The sequence below is a fragment of the Protopterus annectens genome, chromosome 3.part1 (genome assembly GCF_019279795.1).
Source record: "Protopterus annectens isolate FY-2018-M chromosome 3.part1, PAN1.0, whole genome shotgun sequence".
Taxonomy (NCBI): Eukaryota; Metazoa; Chordata; order Ceratodontiformes; family Protopteridae; genus Protopterus; species Protopterus annectens.
This window is the reverse complement of record NC_056732.1, coordinates 1,503,244,534-1,503,260,831: the sequence shown is the minus strand read 5'-3', so window position 1 is coordinate 1,503,260,831 and position 16,298 is coordinate 1,503,244,534. Positions and strand designations below refer to the sequence as shown.

Genomic DNA, 16,298 nt, shown 5'->3' with positions numbered 1-16,298 from the left:
CACCCTTCAGAAGAGATGTTAAACAAACCACAGATGGTGGTGAATGAGGAGGATATTAAAGATACTACAGCAACAGCAAAGTTTTATTTTTATTTATTTTATTTTACAATTTGATAAGTATGCAGGGTAGCTGGTCAATTGATCTTTTCCAAGGATGGCCCAAGTACACAAGTATAGTAACAATAAGAATTAAAAGTAATACAAAATGCTTGACTTTGTGCATCCATATTAACATAAGAACTCAATAACATATGTTACATATCAATGCAGTGTATTCACATTGTATAATTTTCTATATTATGTGCTACACATTTCCCAGCAAGTTATTCAAATCTTATAGCTTTTATATACAAATATTCTAGTAGAATGATTGGAACGTTGTAACAGTAAATATGCTGCAAAATTATCCAGAATTTACAATGTTTTTCAGGTCATTCAGTACTTCCCTGGAGTCCTGGACAAATGTCTCTCATCCGTATAAATACCATCCAGGGCTTTCTTGAAAAGGGGTTACAAGACTAGCTGAAACAACCCAGTCAACAAAAGTAAAAATTAAAGTAAATACACAAATAAATAAATGAGAGTATGAAACTGAGGGTTCATAGGTTCATAGGTTCATACTAGGCTATCTGCCCTAGGGCATTTATAAGCCTAGCCAGAGTGTGTGTGGCTTTCACCACCCCTTTGGATGAGAATACTATACCCATTAGTTTGCTGTGCCTCTGTCCAGCAGTGATACAGAGATGATTCCCGGGGTAAACCTACGATCTCCTATCCACTCGTCAAGATTTCTCTTGAACAGAGTCAGTGAGGGGCTCTGCCTCACATGGACTGGGATTCTGTTCCATAGTGTAGGGAGTCTCTGGGTGATGAATCTGTACCTCCAGCACGTCCTATTTATATCCGTGATGAGGTTTAAGTCTCTTGCTCTCGTGGCTCTGGTGGATTTGGATTTTTTGAGGTGGAGCATGTCCATTAATTCCGGGTTGGACATGGCCTTGTATGTCAGGCACAGATCACCTCTGAGCAGACGGTATGCGACTGAATAGAGCTGGAGTTTCTTCAGTCGGGCATCGTATGACATATGTTTGAGCCCCTTTATCCTTTTGGTGAGGAACTTTTGGGGTCTTTCCAACTGCTGCAGGTGTCGGGTAAGGTACATTCCGAATGGGGAGTTGTACTCAATCATTGGTCTGATAAGTGAAGAGTACAGGGGTACAATGACCTCTCCTGATCTGGATGTGAATCCCTTCATGATCAGGTGGGCAATGTAGAAGGTCTTCCTAACCACTTTGGCAATGTGAGTGTCAAAAGAGAGATTACTGTCAACTTGGGTCCCCAGGTCCCTGATAACTTCTTCCGTGTTTAATGGATTACCACCTATGTGGTAATTAGGGTTACCTTGTTTTTCCCAAAGGGTATGACTATACATTTTTGGCATTTAGCTTAAGGCCATGGCTCTGGCACCAGTTATCCATTTCTATGAGACCTTTCTGGAGGATGTCTGTGTCTGATGGAGTGTCAATTATGGTGCCCAGTTTGCAGTCATCTGCAAATTTTGTCAGCCACAATCCCCTATGTTTGCCTGCACTTCAGAAAAATAAATGCCGAACAAGAGGGGCCCAGGACTGAGCCCTGTGGGACACCGCTCGTGACCGGCTTAGAGTCTGACATGGCACCAGCAACTCTAACCCTGTGTGTTCTGTCCTTGAGCCAGTTTGCAACCCATCTTGTGACATATGGGTTTACATCTAAGCTGGTGAGCTTTTCTATGATGCCCGAGTGGGGTATTGTGTGAACGCTTTTGCTAGGTCAAGGTAGGCTGTGTGAACTGCCTTACCCTCATCAATGGCCTTAGTGACTGTTTCAAAAAGTCGACCAAGTTCAAGAGGCAGGATCTGCCCTTGACAAAGCCAAATTGGGTAGGATCCAGTGTCTGTAGGTCCCCAATGTCTTTATTTATGAGTTCCATTATGATCCTCTCCATAGCTTTGCAGACAAGGCTCGTCAAGCTTATGGGGCGGTAATTTCCAGGGTCCGTAGAAGCACCGCCTTTGTGGAGTGAGACCACAGTTGCCGTACGCCATTCTTTGGGTGCGTATCCTGTAGTAAGGCTAAGATTAAACAGCAGCCTTATGTGTGGGTTTAGTTCCTCATTGAGTTCGTAGCACACAGCCGGGGACACCGTCCGGTCCCATTGATGCTGTGTTTTTGCTTTAGAGAGAGCAGCTCTCACCTGGGCATCTGAGATGTTTGGGAGGCTAGACTCTGGTGGGATAGATATTTCTCCTTTTGGGGAGGGAGGGAGAAATTTGCACTGAACCTGTCTGCCAGTATGTTGGCAATGTCTGTGGATTCAGTGATTTTTTATCATTTTGGACTAATTCTGAGCATATCTGGGAGTTTCCACCCAGGTTTCTAACATAGCTAAAGAAGGCTTTATGATTGTCTTTTGTGTCATTAGCGATTTTTCTCTCAAAGTTGGCCTTGGATGATTTTATGAGTGATCGTAGTTTTTGCTAGTATTGATCAGAGATGCCTTCCCTTTTAGGGATTTTGCTCTGTCATGTAGTAGCTTTCTCCTCTTGTTGTAGAGTTTGTTTATGGCTGGGGTCCACCAGACCGGGCGCCTGCCTTTGGTGGAAAGGGTCTTGATTTTATTAGGGATTGCTTGATCCATACATTCCTGGAGGTGCTCGTAGAAGGCATTTGTAAGGGTTTCAGCAGCGTGGGTTGTGGTTTCCACTGGCTCGGGGCCTTGAAGGATACCACTCCAGTCTTAAGAAGTGTGAAGTTTGCTTTTGAGAAGTTCTTCACTGTGGTCTTTTTTGCTGGGGGTGGGGGCGGGATGTGGATCTCCAGTGAGATTAATTTATGGTCTGATCCCACCAATGAGGGATATACTTCCGGTGTGGAGCATTTTGTCCCCATGTTTGTGATGATCAGGTCTAGTATATTTTCTCCTCTTGTGGGAATGGTGACTAGTTGTTCCATAGCATTTGAGTTTATGAACTCAAGGAACCTTTGGGCTAGGGTGTTGGGGCTTGAGTAATGTTCCCAGTCTATGTTTGGGTAGTTGAAGTCACCCAATATGATGGTGTTTGGAGAGACATTCATACTCTCCAGTGTCTTCAGGAAGGCTGTGTGGGTTTCCTGAGTTTGAGAAGGTGGTCTGTAGCATGTTACAAACTGTAGGGCAGTTTTACCTATGGTTAATTGCACCTGGATGGTCTTCGATGCTTCGTGCATTGCCACTAACCTGGAGGTGTGGGTATCCTTTATGAATATGGATACTTCCCCTCCTTTTGCGGTTCGGTCCGGATTTTGGGGCCGGAACGCATGATATGAGGTATAACCTGATAGTGCTGGGGTGCTCTCAGGAGCCTTGAACCAGGTTTCAGTCACAGCACAGACATCGATGTTCTCCATACTGAGGAGGGCTTGAGGCACATCTTGAGGTTTAGACTTCTGGCATTGAGCAGTATTACCCTTAGTTTTTCTCCATTTTTGTTTTCTAGGGCGGTATGTTTATCATTTGAGCCTTGCCTAAAAAAGGCACTATGGGGGTGGCAAGAGCCTTTGCCAATATCCGGAAGCCCAGGGGTGACAGGTGCAAGCTGTCCCTTGCGAAGCAGCGTGGCTTGTCAAGCATGTCATCCCAGGAAGACAGACATTGGATCCCCTTAGAATGACACCAGTAATTAAGTCAATTATTAAAGCTGATCATTTTGTCTCTGTATTGTGGCATCATTCTTGGTGAGGGTAGGATACTGCTCAGGGTCAGGGTCATACCGGCCTGGGCTACATAATCTGAGAGCTCCTCTATGTCTCTTTTCATGTAGTCCAGGGAGGTACGTCTCAGGTCGTTCACACCGGCATGGACAATGACTGAGTCATACTTGTACTTGCTGTGGAGTGACCTGAGTGCTTGTGTTATGTGGCGGATTCTAGCGCCTGACAGGCAGCTTACTGTGATCTTTTCCTTGTTCAGTCTGGTGAGTGGGACGTCAGTGTGTCTGACTATGGAGTCACCTATAACAAGTGTGTCTGGCATTGTGTTTGGCCTTAAGGGCTGTGACTGTTTAGCACACTGACTTTGAGAACTATGTGTTGCATGTCTTATGTCTTGAGGTGGCAGTTGCTTGGGTGTCTGCTTTGGAGGCCTCTGTAGTTTTGGTAGATTTTTGATCAGTGCCTCCGAGTATGTCTTTGTGTGTTTATGTGTTTGTTTTGCAGTTGTGATAGTTCTATGTGAAACTGGGTTTGTGGTGTGAGTGGTTTCCTTCTCCTCCTGTCTGGTCTTGCCAGTCCTGAGTTGAGAGAGCTCAGCCTCCAGTTTGGCTATATAGTTGCATCTCTCACATGTATTTGTGTTTTGTGGGAGAAGGAGTGGGTTGTCTGTGTACATGAGGCAATTGTAACATTGCCTCAAGATGCCCAGATTCACCAGCTGAACAGGAGAGGACGCCAGCAACTGACCCTTCGACATGCTAGAAAAAGTGAAAATGTTTGCTGTGTAACTGAGTCAGAAGGGACCTATAGGGAAATGGGTACTCAACGGGATTCTAGGCTAATGTAGTACTTTGTTTAGTATACAAGTACTTTACCTATATAAAAATGCTTTAGGAGCAAGTGCTGAGCTTTTGAGATAGAGAATAGACTGTTTAGATTGCAAGTAGAGAAGTTCTAAGGGAAAAATTGAAGAGCAGACTTTACGGAGCCAGAAATAGTTTAACCTTGTTTAACCGGCGCTACCCGATGGTGCTCTATGGGCAACTCCGCGCAAAAGCGTGCTAAAGCGGGCTTTATAGCAGGGGGTTGAAAAGAGCTAGGAATTGACCCAAAATGGCCAATAGACTACAAGTTTCTGGCTGGAACCACTGCTCTAGGGACAAATAGGCTGCTCAGTGCTCCCCACTCCCAGTGGTGAACAAAGAAGCTTCCCTTTATCCAAATAAGGATATGGAATAGCACAGGAACCAAGCCAAAGCCCAGAGATCAGCAAACTCTGAAGACTGGACTATTCTAGTTCAGTAAGGCGGGAAAACAAGATTTTTTTTTTTTTTTTTTTTTTGCAGAAAACAGAGGAAAAACAGACAGTAAATGCTATAAATGCTTTTAAACGGCTAGCGCACTTGAGTGTGTTAGCCTACAGGTAAAATTAAGCAACAAATAACTTTTTAAAAGTGCAAAACAGTTAATCAACACAAAAACAGTTTAAATAGAATGCAGAGTTGTATAAACAGGCGAAAATGCAGTCGCTAAGCAGTAAATAATCAAAAAGCCAGAAAAAAATACATAAATCAGGAAAAAGTCACTCTTTTGCTCTCTGCTGCTTGTAGAACTCTGCAGGACACCACGAGGAGCTGTGCTGAGTTGAATACAAGCTAAAAAGCGCGCTACAGCTATGGACAAGTACAACATTTACAAGAAACAACATTATAAAATAGGTGTCAGTGGAAAAGGTACCCTTCAGATTTGGTTTAGGGATTCTGAAGGACACCGTGGGGAACTGTGTGCCAGAAAGTTTTGCCATAACCGACAGTATGCTCTCTGATAGTGCACATGACATAAGGAAATACATGTGAAAAAAACAATGTCATACATACACATTAATTTAAGGCAAGCAATAGAAAACTTTCACTAACATCATGTATCTTTCAAACAGACTCAGTGAAACTTAAGGTGCAAAAACACACACAGAAAGACAGACCCCGCCCCAGACACACAAACACGTACACACAGAGCCACACAGGTAGACGACAAACACATATGGACACACACAGACACGCACACACAAGCAGATAAACAAACAGACACACACGCACTCACATACCCACATACAGACACACACACACACACACACACACACACACACACACACACACACACACACAGGCACGCACGCACATACACACACACACACACACACACACACACACACACACACACACACACACACACACACACACATGCACACACCACAAAATGAAATTCTCGTGTGAAGCTACTGCTGTTGCATACACTACACCTGTTCGGGCATTTACATTTTCAGTTGGAAGAATCACACCATAGCAAGATTATCTGTTCCATCCCAGGGACGCACAGAAATGTACAGCAGGTTTCAAATGGTGAGCAGAACCAACATTCATGAAACAAGGACTCACATAACCACCTATTCATCTCCTGTTTCCACATCCACAGTGTTAGCTAGACATACATATTCACGAAGGCTGCCACGTGATACTGCCTCTGTGGCTTGCTGTCCTATAATAATCACACATCCAGCACTGTGCTGTAACCCCTGCTATGACACACTTTACACCAGTCACTCTCAGTGTTCCACCATTGTAGCACCAGAAGGCAGCAGTAGTGATGTGGCACATTTCTTTCTTCAGCAAACAGCCTACACAGGCACTCACTTCCCCACTGTTTTCCCCTCCTGAGTGGCCCAAACATATTCACATTCAGAAGGCACTTGTCCACCGAGTCTTTCCATTTCCTTGACTACTAGATAAGATGCAGATGCTACTTAACATATAACTACTACTATTTTTCTAACCCTTTTTAATAATTGTCTTACATGTCCTTAGCATTCTTGAATTGTCACAGTTTTAAATATACAGTCTCTCTTTCGAGGAAAGTTGTTCTAATCACTTGCCACCATTCCTGTGAAAACACTTTCTTTTTCTCTAAACACTTATAACAAAACAGTTAACTCTGCTTTAGAAGTGGTTTTAACACTAGCCCTCACAATTGTGACAATGCATAATATGTATTAAATGGAAACAGTTGCTGTAACCCTAATACTATGAAGTAAACAAATAAAAATGATTATTTGACAGAAGATACTTAAATTGTATTGCAAATGCTAATAAACTGATACAGTTGGGCTGACTATGCCATTCAGTAAATATACCAGAGATGGACTTAGATGCTGAGAAAATATCTTACCTGAAAGCAACTGCTGGCTGACTAAGCAGCTTTTCAAATACAGGGTAACAATATAGAGTAGGCCCTCCAGCGCCCCTCCCTTGTTAAAATGAAGTTTCCAGTAATGTCTTCATCACAGAATAAAAAAAAAATTGCTGCTTCAGCATACTAGATTCTTGTTGACAAGGTCACATTCCTTCTCTTACTCTGGCAATGCGATCTCACTGAGATCAGGTTATCATTAATACTGCAAAACATACAGGTGCTATTGTAGAATGTAGATTCATCTGTCTTCATAGTCAAATGTATAAGGACTGTTCGGATACAAGACACACACACACACACACACACACACACACACACACACACACACACGTGCATACACTTATATAGCTGTCTGGTTAATGGATTCCATACCTTCAGTGTGGGTACAGCTGGTAAATGCACAAGCAGCTCCTATAAAAAATGTACCCAATCTGCACAAAACCTCTTCAAGTCCACAGAGACACTATGTTCGGCTACACAATTAGATGTGCATGGAACAGGATTTAAAACATATTCTACCAAGCTGCATCTTCTGCTTGGACCTGTTCATCACTTAATAAACAAACAGAAGTACTGCAGCCTCAGCATATATTGCATAAACATACCAAAATCATAAATCATGTGTACCTCCAGGCTGTGAACAGATTAACAGGATAGCTGACACATACCTCTCCCCCCTCCTGTGTATAGTTCTAATCATTTTTTGTTTTGTTTTTTTTTCCTGTGGACTACACACTGCAATCCAGCTTCCACCTCCCAAACTAAGATGAGGCACCAATTTTAACTGTTTTATACACAATCAGGATTTCTTACTTCTACCACCCATCTCAACGTATCGGTCCATATGTACTGTGTGTGTGTAGGAAAAAAAATCCTGAAACCTCAAATGAGCAAAATTAGCAAGCCATAGGCCCTTAACTGCAAAAAAAATCCATAAATAACTACATATACATATATTTAATGTTTGTGTCTCCTTTAGCTATATTTATATAACACAAAAACTATAAACTGCAAAAGTGAACTGACGTTACAAGAAGCCAAAAATAACATAAAACAGCTAGCTACCACACTATCTGTACCAGCAAAGACAATCTGTATATGAATATGCATGCAAGGCTTTGAGGGTATTGTTTTACTTATTTATTTTATTTTAATTAATTTATTTAGTTTGCCATACTTCAAGATGCATCTTTAACAAGAAAAAAATACTCCACGTGTAGAACAGCCAGGACATACATTATGCCTCAGATTACTTGGGTTCAGTTAGTACCCCAACTGCTGAACACTTTCACCATGGAGGATGGTAATGAGTGGCTTACCCAGTCTGGAGAAAAGCGTGATGGCAGAGTCCCATCACAACACCACCACCACCTGAAGAAATGCTAGGTACTGCCACTTCTGTAATTTGACAGTCAGGAAGCATTTGTCTGCTGACTTCAGTTTAAGTACTGATCAGTTAGTTTGGGTTGTCAGTTTGCATTCAGCATCAATACAGCTGTGTTTCTTGATGGTTTCTGACCAAGAAGCCAAGAATCCCTATGAGCTTATGAAGCACATTTCCACCCTAGCTGGACATCATGGATGTGTGAAAGAGCATATGTAAACTTTCCTAGCCCCAGTAGATGACAGCTGTATTATCTGATTGTCATATTCCTCTCAAAGTGTTTTACAACTTTATTTATTTGTTTTTTTTACATTTGTTAACTGGGATAGTCTGTTTGGGTGTGAGCCCATTTTCAGCAGAGGCCCAGGGCTCCATAAAACAATACTTACATAGGCAATAATATAAAAGGAACACATACAGTAATATTTTGAAGTAAGTATAAAATTACATTAACATCATTACATGTAACATCAAATCTATAGGATAAAAAATAATACATTGATACAAAAGTATCATCAAATTGTTAGGAAGGAAAAGTTACTTCATAGAGGGTAAATTGAGAGAAATTAAGGTTATTAGTCAGGATTAGGTAAGAAAATGAATAAGAAAGAGACGAGGATTAGAAGAAAAAGATATATCAGATAAGAAAGTAGGGGGTTCAAGATAGGGGAAAAGGCATACAGGGAAGAGATTAGCCTGGGTTGATACAGGAGCAGATCCAGTGGCTATATAAGTAGTCTTTTAGTTGTTTTTTTAATTGAGTTATGTCAATGGTCAGGATTAAGGTGTAATGAATGGGCCAAAAGGGGGCAGAGCTTGATATGGTCACAGGGAAAAAAGGATGATCAGAAAGAATGCTAAAAAAAAAAATAAACATCCTGCATATACCGGTGTGATTCCAGGAAAAATGTCAGAGAATGTGAAAATTTAATCTTCTATCTTGTTCATCTGTAATCAGAGTGCTTTTCTTGTGGCTGAGGAATGTGTAACTTTCATCTATTTGAATATAAAAAAAATAATGAAATGTGTTGGATCTCCAGTCGTGCTGACACCCCTTATGAATGCAACAAACAAAGACGAAAGACCAGGAATTGTATTTCTTTTTTATATAGTTGCTGTGTACTCTAAAGGACTTAATGGTTTGTGTATCATTAAAATAACAGGGTGGATTCAAAGGGAATGAAAGAGACATGGATATTTACTGGTATTTCTATGGTTGCTATGACAAGTAAAAGCTGTTTTACTGATTCTTTTTTTCCCTTTTAAAGAGAGTGATTATACACATCTGGTTTATGTTCCCCCTAAAAGGTACTGCTCTCATTGTGGTGAACTGTGACACACTGTTTTGTTGAAAATGTAGGCAGGAATGATATATATGGTTTAAATCACAGAATAAAAATGATACACCTAAAATGTAAAAGAGATGGTAAAAGTGGATGTGAATCAAATAGCTACTTAAGTCAGTGAGGAGCAAGAAAGTGAAAATAAATCTAAAAAATGTGGTACACAATAGGACAGACAGTGAAGCATCACCAATGATGGATGTTAATAGCTATTAAAATAGTTATAATTTACTGCACTCAGAAAGAGAGGTACAGGATCATCTTGTAACAGATAAGGATGATGGTGATTAAACTGGTGGCAGGGTAAAGGATGAAAAAAGAAAGATGAAGTCAAAAAGTATACTGTGAAAGAAAAATCAAAGCAATATAGATTTTTTCTATATGATTTGTTAAAATTACTAGTATAAAAATCTGAAAAGATTGTTAAGATATGAATGTATAAAACAGAAATTTGATGTTTTGTGACTTTGTTTCTTAATATATGTACAGGTTGGGTTGATCAGAGAAGATACAAGAAAGTATTAATTCACAGAATTTTGTGGTTGACTGGAAATGCTGCTTTAAAAATGGTTAAATCAAAGTAACACAATTCATGAATGCTTTTATTGAATTGTATTAGGGCCCTTTTTGCAACTGCTTTTACTTACAGCAATATAGTGTTAGCCAAATGCACAAAATCTAGAAAAAAGTCAGTAGATTTGGAAGTGGTATATTTTTTTCCTTTACCAGAGTTACATTTTTTCCATAATCCATACTGGGGAGGACCTTTGTACATCCATATATTCAGATGAAGAATTACAGCTTGCCTATTACATTCTTTCTGGCATATTGTGAGTCTGTTTCTAAATGACATTAATTCATTCAGAAAAGACACTGCATCCTCTTGCTGCAGATGTAGCTGAATGTTAGATAATGATTCCTGCATGGCATCTATATCACCTGTGACTTTTCATAAGTTTTCTTCCATCTCTCTCAGAATTCCTGTTTTTTCATCCTTGAACTTTTTTGACAAGTTCCTATTTTTCCTTAAAACTGCTGAATTATGTTGTTATATACAGCTATACATTCCTCTCTCTCTCTCTCTCTATATATATATATATATATATATATATATGTACACACACACACACACACACACACACACACACACACACACACACACACACACACACAAATACACAAATACACATCAGTGACTAGCATTACTTTCAGTATATAGAACAGTCTTTGGAACCAGCTTTACGGTTTTCAAATGGAGGTTTATTTACAAGGAAAGCACAAAATGGGGAGTAACAAAACACAGTCATTCAGGTACTGCCAGGTTATTTTTTAACATTAATTTACACAATTCCAGTACTCCAGAATATGCAGTGTTTTCCTCAAAGCTGTCCAGTAAACAAGACAAGACAATACATAGAAATATTAATATTTTCTTTTTACGTAGCTTTTAACCCAAAGGAATGGGTAACTCCACTAGACTCTCTATACAGAACAGCTCCTGTTCCTTTTCTAGTTTTCAGGGGCACTTTTCAGACTGCCTTTGCCCTTCACATGCATTTCTATAACATTTCCTATTCAGAACCCTCTCAAAATCCAGAGATCACAAATCTTATTTCTTCAAGTGGTAGTATCCATCATACATATCCAGTGGCATCTGATCCTATTAATTGCTACAGAGACCTGTCTCTCTCTGGTTTGCCTGCCTGCTCTGTATTTATCTTCCCTTCCATAACTCACCCCTTGGTAAAGATACCTTTAACAGACACAATTCCACAATTAGCACAGTGTTTCCAGTCTCACCGGTCAGTATGCCACAACAGATGTATATGTATGTCTGTGTGTGTGTGTGTGTGTGTGTGTGTGTGTGTGTGTGTGTGTGTGTGTGTGTGTGTGTGTGTGTGTGTATGTATGTATGTATGTATGTATGTGTATATATATATATATATATATATATATATATATATATATATATATATATACACATATATATATATATATATATATATACACACATACATACTTATACAAAACATATATATATATATATATATATATATATATATATATATACATATATATATATATATATATATATATGTGTATGCATACACACACACATACATACTTATACAAAACATATATATATATATATATATATATATATAGATATACAGATATACTTTGTGTGTGTGTGTGTGTGTGTGTGTGTGTATATATACACATATACATGCACTTATATCACACACACATACATATATTATGTGTATATACAAAATACACAAACATACACACATGTATAATTTGTATGTTTGAGAGTACATGTCAGTGTATATAAATCATATGTACAAGATTGTCTTTCACCTTAATATCAGGGTATATACCATCCACAGCTGTTCATCTAAAGGGACAGAACGACATCAGCAAATGGCACTCTGATTTATTTTTATTTATTTATTAATGTTGCACTATGGAAAACGACATAGAAAATCTGAATTACAAAACACATTAACTAGAGAATTATAGTCATCCTAGCATGCAATTTATGTGCAAGTTTTTACTACATGAGAGAAAATTGGCTTGTAAACTAATGGCTGGGAAGATTTTACTTCTGTAATTTCTTTAATGATCTTTCATGTAGAAGAATGGGTGAGATAGACTTTACTTATTGCCGTAATAGGGAAGTTGTAAACACTATACAGATGAGCAAGAGTAACCGAGCTCAGAGGTGACAAGTGTGCTGTACATCATTTATCTAAGGACACGTCAGTGAGGGTTATAAATCACAATAAAGTGGGTGGGATAGTGTTAGACTATTGTTCGTATGTGGGAAAAATTATGGATATTCTATGAGACACTAATACATACAGACTGGTGTCCAGACATGAACTAACATTGGCCTATTACAAACTGGATATGATGTTGAGTGATATGTTCAGTTAGGAGACTATCATTCAAGATGTTTACCATTTGTTAAGGATGTGCAATCCATCTATACCAGAAATTTTTGGAATCCCGAAAGTCAACAGAAATTGTTTGGACCCCATGCTAAAACCTGCTATGGCAGTAAGAGGATCAAAGACTGAGACATTAGCTACATTTGTGGACTTTCATTGTAAGCTCTTGGTCAGGAATGAGCCTCATATTTTGAGATACTTTTTTGGAATTGCTGAATGAAGCAGACTGTAGTGATGCTTAATATTAGGGACTATTGAGACGTAATTAACCTTTTTTTCAGTGATTCCACATTACGCTAGTCTAGAATAGTTTTTGATACTCTTTTAGGTGACAGTCAAATGAGTGTGAATAATTTACAGGTGATAATGCAGTGTGTTGAACTGGTGTAAACCAATAATTTTGCACACTTTGATGGTGTATTGTTCCAGCAGATTTCAGGGATGGTAATGGGGGCAAAATGTGCCCTGGTTTCTGCAAATCTAGTTTTGGCACGATGGGAACATGAATGGTTAAAGGATTGCCCATTTAAAGGTAGATTATACAAATATTTTCTAGTTTTGGATGATACATTTATGTTATGGAAGGGTGATATGGTTTCCTTTGAACAGTTTGTTAGATTTTTAGTGTGAACCACTGAATTTTTAAAATTCACTTTCACATGTGACCCAAAAGAAATCAACTATTTAGTGTCATTATTGAAAAAGATGCTGAATGAAATACATCAGTCTCCAATACCTATCGGAAAACAACTTATTCCAAAGTCTTCCTACATTTTCACAGTTGTCACCCTGTTAAACATAAAAACAGTGTAGTAATGGGGCACTTAGTGTACCTTTCCAGGTTGAGTTTTGAGGAATACAAATTTGAGAAGAAATTGGAATTTCTGATCAATTTGTTTAAGGAAAGATGTTACCCTGACAACTTATTGAAACAAATAAGGACAGAAGTAGTTGATGGGAGGAAGACAACATTTTCTCCCATTTTGAAAGTTGGTACAGGGGACCTTTGTGCACCTGGGCAAGATATATTAGAAAGTCAGAAATCAGTGGAAAATACTAGAAGGGAAGGGCCTATGTTGATACCTTACAACATGTTGGCCCCTACGTTGGTTGAATTTGTGTTCAGTTGTTGGAATTTAGTTTTCAGAGAAGAGTACAAAAATATGCAGGTGAACCCCATAGCACAGAGTCCATTTTTAGTTTAAAAATTATGAAATGCTGAAGTTGTAGGCATTGTGTAGGTTCATCAACGATCGATCTATGGAATGGTTGAAAGTGCTGATACAGCCTTAAAACATCCAGGAAGATGCAATTGCAACACCAGGCTGGTGATGTACTTGGCAACCTATATTTCATGTGCCAGATTCTATGTTGGCAAAACTCCGAGAAAAATGAAACAGAATTTAGGAGTATATCTACAACATTAAGAAGCATTGAGAGACCAAAGCACTCTACAAACATTTACTCACTTATACATCTTTCAATAAATTTAGTTTTTTCATCTTTGTCAGGGTGGTAGTGGATGAAAGTGGGGGTACTCCAGATAGTTTATTGCAATTTAAAAAGTTGGTTTGACAAATTAGATTGAACACCATGAGAAGTGCAAGAATTAATGACAGTGTTTCTTTAACAGGTTTTTTAAAATTAAGGGACAGAATTATATGATAAGTATTTTTATGAATCAATGTGCATATTTTATATGGCATACTTTTTTGTAGTTAAGCTTAATTAATGAAGATTTTCAGCGTAATTGTATTAATGATATCACACGGCTATGTTAATACTGTTTTGTGTATGAGGAAGTAATGTTAGAAGTATTAACGAACTCTGAGGAAGTCCCGTAATACAAAATCAGTTAAGGGACGAAAGCACTAAGTTCTACTTTTTGTGTTATTTTAATAAATATTTGGATGAATTTTAACAACTGTTGGCTTGATATATGTTATATTTATTGAAAATTGAGGAATTACAGTGCTGACGAGTTACATTGGCACACCAGTGTTTGTTGTACCAGATCTCATTGTTCCTCTTGTTGCAGCTATTAACTATAGTAAACATTAACCTGGCCTTAGGAATATATTATGTATTAATTTGTTATTTACCATAAATAATCCTTTGGGCTTTGTTTACTGAGAGGCAGAAGCTACTTGAGGAGTTTTAGTAAATCTACATAAGTCATTTTAGTAAGTTATATATTATGTGTGACTTTATTTTTATTGTTATTTACCAAATCATATGTTCATTGTTGCTTGTTTTTCAAAGAAAGTTAATAGAAACTGAATTAAAAATAAAACTTGACATTCAACTTTAAGTGGTACATACTGAGCAAAAGTAAATGCTGGCAGATCCAACTGTGGTGTCTAGCAATAAACTGTGTCAATCCATTGTAAGTCTGTTATGCTGCAGAAACACCAGGAAAAATAGTAGGTATGAATACACTATGAGCAATCCAGCATGGGGGGGGGGGTAGAGAGACAGAAAGAGAGTGAGAGGAATGCATTTTTTGCCTAATGTGCCATGTTATTTTTTTTTTATTAGTTCTTTTTACTACACTGCCCGCATGTCTGCTAAATTTTAAATTTTAGCTGATTACTTATAATACACCCAAGGAACAAAGAAGAACAGATTTGTTCAATAAGTGATACGTCAAAGGGGGTTACAAGAAGATGTAAAGCTGATTGACTCAGACTACCATCAACATTAGGAATCTAATTAAACATTAACCTGCTTTGTTGAAACTAAACTCTAGTAATATACTGCTGTAACCTCCCTTTGTCTACACAACAGCACCTTATTACACCTAAAAATAGCTCAAAATTTGTATAGGTCAATTTGTATCTGTATGGCACCTCTTAATTCTATCCTAAAAATGTCTTATCTATTCCAAGTCATTGCCTGCCAGTATGTTAAATATTTTATTATGAAACACTTCCAACTAACCCATTGTTAACTGAATGTGACATTTTCAGAAAAATGCCTTTTCAATCAAATGTGTTTTGATATTATATATCAAATTTCTATTTTATATACTATACATCCATTTTTAATAATGATTTAAACATTATGTTTTAGTACTATTTTTCATTTTTCTCTAACTCAGGAATGTTCAATTAGTACTTTACTAAATATTAACTGTGCAGCACTTCTCCCTAGGTGGTGCCCAGTAGGATAATCCTGTTAAACAGACACAACAAATAAGTAAATAAATAATAAATAATAAAGGGTGGGGAAGAGTCAGAAAAAGAGAATATATTTTCTTGGTTGAAAATGGGATCAGCTTTGGTTTGATGGCATCATGGTGTTTCTCAACCACTGTCATAAGCAACAGTTTTAAAGTACAGAGGCTTGGCTGTAGCACTGAATTAACAGAATCCAAGATATGGTTGGCCAGTACAATTGTGGAATCATCTTTATAATGAATAAGTCGGTGAATGTACAGTGAATTTTCACAGTGGTTAATAATATCATCAACAAATATTGTGACTAAAAATGGTCCTAATATATAGTCCAGAGGAACTTCAAAGTTTACTGGATAGAGCTTAAATATATTCTTTCTAAGACCCTGTCCATTTTGCTCTAAATAACTAAAAAAAAAAATTCTTATTGGCAATGTCAGTGAATGTGTGGCCTTCCAAATTC

The 16,298-nt window shown here is 38.1% G+C and overlaps 1 protein-coding gene across 3 annotated transcripts in view; it reads right to left on the bottom strand.

Annotated features, from left to right (window-relative positions):
* Positions 1-16,298, bottom strand: part of LOC122798538 (protein lifeguard 2-like) — an 861,262-nt gene that overhangs the window by 754,362 nt on the left and 90,602 nt on the right. Inside the window, exon 1 of one of the 3 annotated variants that reach the window (XM_044067574.1) lies at positions 6,955-7,033. The exons of the other annotated variants lie outside the window; for them this stretch is intronic. The gene's annotated coding sequence lies outside the window, so the exon portion shown is untranslated. Of the gene's footprint in view, positions 1-6,954; positions 7,034-16,298 lie in introns of those variants that run through there. 3 annotated transcript variants of the gene reach the window in all.